Source organism: Ornithorhynchus anatinus, chromosome 4, assembly GCF_004115215.2.
Source record: "Ornithorhynchus anatinus isolate Pmale09 chromosome 4, mOrnAna1.pri.v4, whole genome shotgun sequence".
Taxonomy (NCBI): domain Eukaryota; kingdom Metazoa; phylum Chordata; class Mammalia; order Monotremata; family Ornithorhynchidae; genus Ornithorhynchus; species Ornithorhynchus anatinus.
Window position 1 is genome coordinate 56,055,283 of NC_041731.1, and position 6,821 is coordinate 56,062,103.

At 40.3% G+C, this 6,821-nt stretch overlaps 1 long non-coding RNA gene across 1 annotated transcript in view; it reads right to left on the bottom strand.

Moving 5' to 3' along the window:
* The window catches only part of LOC103170925, a 122,121-nt gene extending 120,707 nt beyond the window's left edge, over nucleotides 1–1,414 (bottom strand). Inside the window, exon 1 of the long non-coding RNA XR_486488.4 lies at nucleotides 1,347–1,414. This is a non-coding gene — a long non-coding RNA (uncharacterized LOC103170925). The remainder of the gene's footprint in view (nucleotides 1–1,346) is intronic.
* Nucleotides 1,415–6,821: the final 5,407 nt, after the last annotated feature.

Sequence of the window (6,821 nt, forward strand, 5' to 3'; positions counted from 1 at the left end):
GTACACAGTCACTCTATATCTCCAGTGTAGAGTTTCCTCTACATCAGATTTTCGGTAGAAAAGATTTCTTGTGCAAACTGGAAGCATAACCCCATTTGTTACCAATCATAATTATATTTTATGTCAGACTACAAAGTATCAGCACCAGATGACATTTTAATAGAAACTTCGGGAGAATGTATTAATTTTAGATGAGCTGGTTTGAGTTGATAGTCATTTCAGATGAAATAAGAAGTAGAAACAATTTCAACTTTGATGAGTTCCAACAGTTTGGATCTTGACCTAATGTTAGGTGTAACACATCTTTAACATCAGGGGTGGTCTGATTTTGTTTGTCCTCTAGGTTGAGTTCATGGCTTTGGAATTTGTTTTTTTGGAAGGGTGATGCCTTCTTGTCATAATTGCTTCCATATGCAACTTCAGCTAACAATTTTCTATTATAGGATTTCTAAAATGATCCAGTTCCCACAGGTCCTCTCCTACCCTGCATCCCTCAGCAATGATGTTTCACCTGCATTCTATTTGTGGGGCAATCATCTTTGCAGGTAGTCGTCTTTGGTGGGGAACACTGTATCTGATGACTTCTGGGATTTTAGTAATAACCACCAGAAAGTAGATTCAGTATGGGACAGGCCTTGTTATTTCCATTCTGGAAATCACTGTTAATCTCTGACAATTCTTCAAAACTGTTTTTTTTTCCTATGTTCTATACTGTTTTTTCACCAATGTACCAGTCTGGTTTATGCTACCAGTGTAAAATATTTTGCTACTGTGGAAGAGAAGGCATGGTGAGTTTCTTTTCAAAAAAATTGTAGCTCATTTAAAGTTGAAAGTAAATTCTTGAGGATTTTCCCCAAGGGGCAGGAGTTGTGTGGGTAAAATAACTGCCACATTAAGAATGAAATGGAGGAAAAGCACAAGATTCTCCTTGTAGGTCTTTGAGTGTCAAAGGATGACAGGCCACTGTTTTGGGGGTAACATGATCAGGGATATGTATAAAATTTCTGTTTCCCTCCAGTAACAAGCTCTCCTCAGTTCATACCAACCAGGACCTTCCTGGACAGGGGGAAACTTGGTGACACATAGTAGGAATCAACCCACACCTCTAATCACCAAAATTAATGTGGAAAGTTGCTTACTTAGTTTTACCAGCATACAAGAGAATGACACACACACAAATACTCATACTCACTCCACCAAGGGTCCAATGCCATTCTGTGGTCAAAGGAGCCTGTGCTACCAACACTTCTTTCTACTTCCAAGCCCTACTGCCTCTGCTGCTTTTAAGTGCTGCTCTCCTGCTCTTAGCCTACTTCCTTCTTACTTCTCTGCATGCTTCTACCTACCTCTGTACTTCCTCCAGGTGCCCCCTTTGCAGCATGCCTTAGTCGTTGCAGCTGTGGCTCAATGTGGCAGTCATTGATTGGTCCAGGCCCCTTATCGGCTAGACCGGGGAGAGAAAGCCCCACCTCCCTCCATGCTCTACCTCCCCCAGGCCAGCAATCACCTGTCTCAGGTAGAGCTCATCAGTGACTTTGCAAAGTCTCTTCCTCGTTGTTATTTACGGGATCACAAACAGTCTCTAACAAAGCTTAGCTCACCACACCTTCAAGATTGTAAACTCCTTGTAGTTAGGGAACATTTCTACCAAATCTGTTATATTGTAGTCTCCCAAGTGCTTAGTATAAAGCTCTGCACGCAGTAAGTGATCAATAAATACAACTGATTGATTGATGTGCATAACTGTTATGGAGTTTGTGGGAACTTAAATGCTTAGGTAGTACAACTTTTCTGTCAAACGGTTCCTCTTTCCTTCTACCTTTTACTTCCATCTACTTTCCTTTCTACTTATTCTAGCCTACTGAGGCAAAGAATAACCAAGCACGCAAGGAAGAGTGAAGTTTATCTCAAAGAGTTAAGGAAGTTCCAGAAGCCCAGAGCAAATTCTGTGGCAGGGGGCAGAGAGTGTAGAACAGAGACCATGATGAAAAGGGAATGTGAGCAATCCTCTTATAAATTGTTAAAATCCATGAATAAGCAAGTTATTTGTTGTTTAATAATACATGCAGTAACTGTTTTAATTCTCATTGAAGGCTCAAAACAGTTGGCATTCTCATCAGAAGAACCTCCTTAAACTCAGAGACTGGGATTAAAGCACTCTTCATTGATTTTTGTTGCAAAATAAACCAGCAAAATGTTTTTAAACTTTCTTTAAGGACCTATTTTAATTTTTCATTATTAAAAACTAGTGCAAGTGTGAAATCTTGTTAACTGTTGCTTCTAGGCAGTCACCAGGGTAAAGGAACTGTAGAATTTTTTGTGTGTATGAGAAACAGTGATTGAACAATATATATTGTCTGATTTGGAAACCTCTTGAATTTTATGACTCAAATTTTCATACATATTCAGAACTAAATTTTGAATTCTCCATGGATGGTTGTAAATCTGTGGTTCAAAATTAAAAAGAGAAAAGATGATATCATATGATTCCCCATGATATTTCCAAATTGCTAGGGGAATTCAAAGTTTTCTAGGAAAAAAAAAACACCTCATATGAAATTGAAAGAAGTTAGCATTTGATTTGAGTGCATGAAAAACACATAGGCGTTAAAGTATTTGGGGAAAAAAAAAACATTTGAGAATTCACCACAATCAGAGGGACACCGAAGCCTGGGGTTAAAAAACAACCCAAAACCCCAAAAATAAAACAAAACAAAACAAAAAATGTGGTATCGAGAGTCAGGAAAACTGAGTTCTAGCCTCAGCTCCATTACTGGCCTGCTCTGTGAGCTGGTGTAAGGCAGGTGGTATAGTGGAAAGAGCAAGTCACTTCACTTTTCCATGCCTTAGTTTCCTCATCTGTATAAGAGAGATTAAATATCCATTCTCCCTCATACTTAGAATGTGGCCTCATGTGAGACAGAGACTGTGTCTGCCCTACTTACCTTGTGTCTTGTGTGAAGTATGATTCTTACCACACAGTAAGCACTTAATAAATCCTTCACTTATTTTCTGCTCTTCAGTTTCCTCATTGATTAAATCGGAGATAATACCTGCTCTCCCAATCTTTTAGATCGTAAGCCCTGTGTGGTCCAGGGATCTGATTATCCCTTGAATTCCTATCCTGGGATTTGGCACATGGAAGGCATATCATACATTTCGTAAGTATTATTAACCAATCACTTGTAAAGTAGTTTTCAGTCTTCATCATAGCTGCTAACTACAGCACAGTCCATGACACCACCCCAAGGGAGATCAAAAATGAGAAGCTAAGTGAAGGCCTGCATTATTTCATTAATAAAAAGGGAAGGAAATGAACTAGAAACAAAGTCGAGGCTGGAAGACGTATGAAACTAAGTTTAGGTTAAGTCACGCTACTGTTTCATCTTCTGCTGCTTTCCGGTTGGTTGGATACTCTATTTGAGATTCCATGTCAACACCCACTGTAAGCACTGTTTCAAATGGGACAAACATCAGTAAATGCCCTTTCCTCTGACACGGTGACCGATTCAGGGAGACAGTCACTGGAGAGGCTTTTAAAGTGGTGGATTGAGTTCTTCATGCCGATTCCACCTGACTTCACGGACTCAAGCTCAGGAGTGCCCCGGTTGATACTATCTTCTAAAGTCCAATCTGCCTTCTCATTGTGTGAATGAATGGATGCCTGTGTGCAAAGACAAATTACATATGCCAACACACAGTCATTATCAAATTCCAGATCTAACGGGTAATTTTTTTAATTTCATGATTAATTGACCAAAGACCTAGGAAGCATTTGGGTGCAGGCCTCTGATTATCCCTTTAACTTCAGTGAAACAATCACTGTCTTTTACGGTCTTGGACTCAGGCCATTCTTTTTGCATTCATATGAATCAACACCACCCATCGCCAGTGGGGCCCATTAGACCATGTGAAGGATGAGTCTGATTCAGAAAATTAGACCTGCTGACATAGTGCCGGGCTTAATGTGCCTGCACTAAAACTTGCTCAGGATCCCAGGGGGATTATTTTCCCATTGACTCTAATGTTCAATGAAGCAGCTACTGGGTAGATTTGGAATAAAAAAAAATTTTAGGTTCCAGCCAATTTATACTAACTTATCTAGGCACAGGCTACTTGGTATAGCATGCAGAATGAGAATCTGTACCTTGATACACTACACCACCAACACCACAGCCCTCAACTGCTGATGGCTCTAATAATAATTAAAATACTGATAATTAATTAATGTTGGTGTTTGTTAAGCACTAACTATGTGCAAAGCACTGTTCTAGCACTGGGGTAGGTACGGGGTAATCAGGTTGTCCCATGGGAGGCTCACAGTCTTAATCCCCATTTTACAGATGAGGTAACTGAGGCACCGAGAAGTTAAGTGACTTGCCCACAGTCACAAAGCTGACAAGTGGCAGAGCTGGGACTCAAACCCATCACCTCTGACTCCTAAACCCGTGCTCTGGATTCCACTGAGCCAGGCTGCTTCTCTAATGATAATAATAAGTTTGGTATTTAAGTGCTTACTCTGTGCCATGCACTCTATTAACCGCAGGAAGGCCTTTGAAATGAGACTTTTCCATCGCTCCCTTGTTTTTTGTAGTAATTTTTTTGGTGTGCATCCATCCAAGATTTTCTAAAGTCTGAATTCCCTGACTCTTTTCAGTATGGCTGTAACTCAAGCACCTGCAAGCCCAACATATCATTTAACATTTTTTTAATGGAGACTTAGTCGTAATAACGACTATGGTATTTATTAAGCACTGGACTTAGGTCAAGTACTTTGTTAAACCGTGCTAAACATAGGAAGCAAGTGGCAGAGCTGGGATTTAACCCGGATCTTCTGATTCCCAGGTCGATTGCTCTGTGTGCTAGGTACTGTCCACTTCTTCCCCCAGGACACTCTCCTGATTCCTATAGGTAGCGACTCTACACTCTCTTCCTTCCCTATCCACATTTCATTCTATCCATCCATTCCACCCATTTGGGTGGCAAATGATAAAATTCTGAAGGCCAGGTAGCAGAATCTTTGCCCCATATATTGACTACTGCCCATACTGACCATATAAGACTATCTCCTGCTTCCCAAGTCCACAGGAACAGCTTCCCTTTTAGTGTTGATAATTATGGTACTTGTTAAGTGCCTACTGTGTGCCAAACACTGTTCTGAACGTTAGGGTAGATACAAGTTAATCAGATTGGACACAACCCTGTCCCACATGGGGCTCACAGTTTTTATACCCCTTTTACAGATGAGGTAACTGAGTCACAGAGAAGTTGTACCCAAGGTCACATCGCAGACATGTGGCAGAGCCGGGTTTAGAGCCCAGGTCCTCTGACTCCCAGGGCCGTACTCTGTCTACTGGGCCATGCTGCTTCTTTAGTGCTGCTGGTGTTCTCCAAACGTCCTCCAAAGGACTCCTTTGCACATTTTCTGATGATCAATTGTTTTCCTTATAATCCAAGTGATAATACTAGCAAAAACAGAGTAAAATGAGTCTATTTTTCTTTATTTATCCAGACAATTATTATAATAGTGGTATTTGTTAGATCTTACTGTGTGTTAACAAAAATAATAATAATAATAATAATGATGGAATTTGTTAAGCGCTTACTAGGTGCAAAGCACTGTTGTTAAGCAACGTACCAAGTACTGTCCCACATGGGACTCACAGTCTAAGGGATAAGGGAAAAGGTATTTAATTCATAGAGAAGCAGCATGACCTGGTGGAAAGAGTACAGGTCTGGAAGTCAGAAGAACCTCGGTTCTAGCCCTGATTCCATCACTTGTCAGCTGTGTGACCTTGTGCAAGTCGCTTCACTTCTCTTTGTTTCAGTTACATCATGTGTAAAGGGGGAATTAAGCCCGTGAGCCCCTATGACCAACCTGATTATCTTGTATCTACCCCAGAGTTTAGAACAGTGCCTGGCATGTAGTGTTTGCTAAATGCCGTAAAAAATTCCCATTTTACAGGTGAGGAAACTAGGTCATCCAAACAGTGGCAGAGGTAGGATTAGAATCCATGTTCCCTGAATCCCAGGTTTGTGATTTTTCCACTAGACCAAGCCACTTCTCTTACGTGTGCCTTCAGTGTATGAATCATGAGACAGGTATCTGTTATTTGTTTGACATCATTTCAAACTGTTGCATACAAATAATTAAAAATGACCACAATCCAATAAATTGATACAGCATTTGGATTTCAAATTTGCCAACATAAATATATACAAGATATTTATTTACTCAAGTTGCAAAAATCTTAGTGGTGTGTAGTTAGAAGTCTAACTGTGATCACATTTTTTATGGTATTTAAGCACTTACTATAAACCAGACACTATACTAAGCACTGGAGTAGACACAAGCAAATCAGGTTGTGCACAGTCCATGTCCCACATGGGACTCACAAGTATTAATTCCCATTTCTTACAGATGAGGTAACCGAGGCACATAATTGATATACTCCCTACGCATTGTACCATTTCTAACCACACCGATTCTGATTTATCACTCTCTGACCATGACCTCCTCGCTGGATATTTCTCTCATCAAACTGTTTTCTCCTATGACAGAGACCTTCAATCTCCAAACCTAGACCATACCATCGTGCCTCATTTGGACTCTCTACTCAGCTTCCCTTCTCTTGATTCAAAAGTTCATGTCCCCTCCACAGGCTTCTCTGTAAGCTCACTGTGGGCAAGAAATGTGACTATTTATTGTTGTATTGTTCTCTCCTGAACTCTTAGTACAGTTCTCTGCCCACAGTAAGCACTCAATAAATACAATTGAATGAGTGAATGAATAAATGAATGAAAATCTAAACTGGGTACAA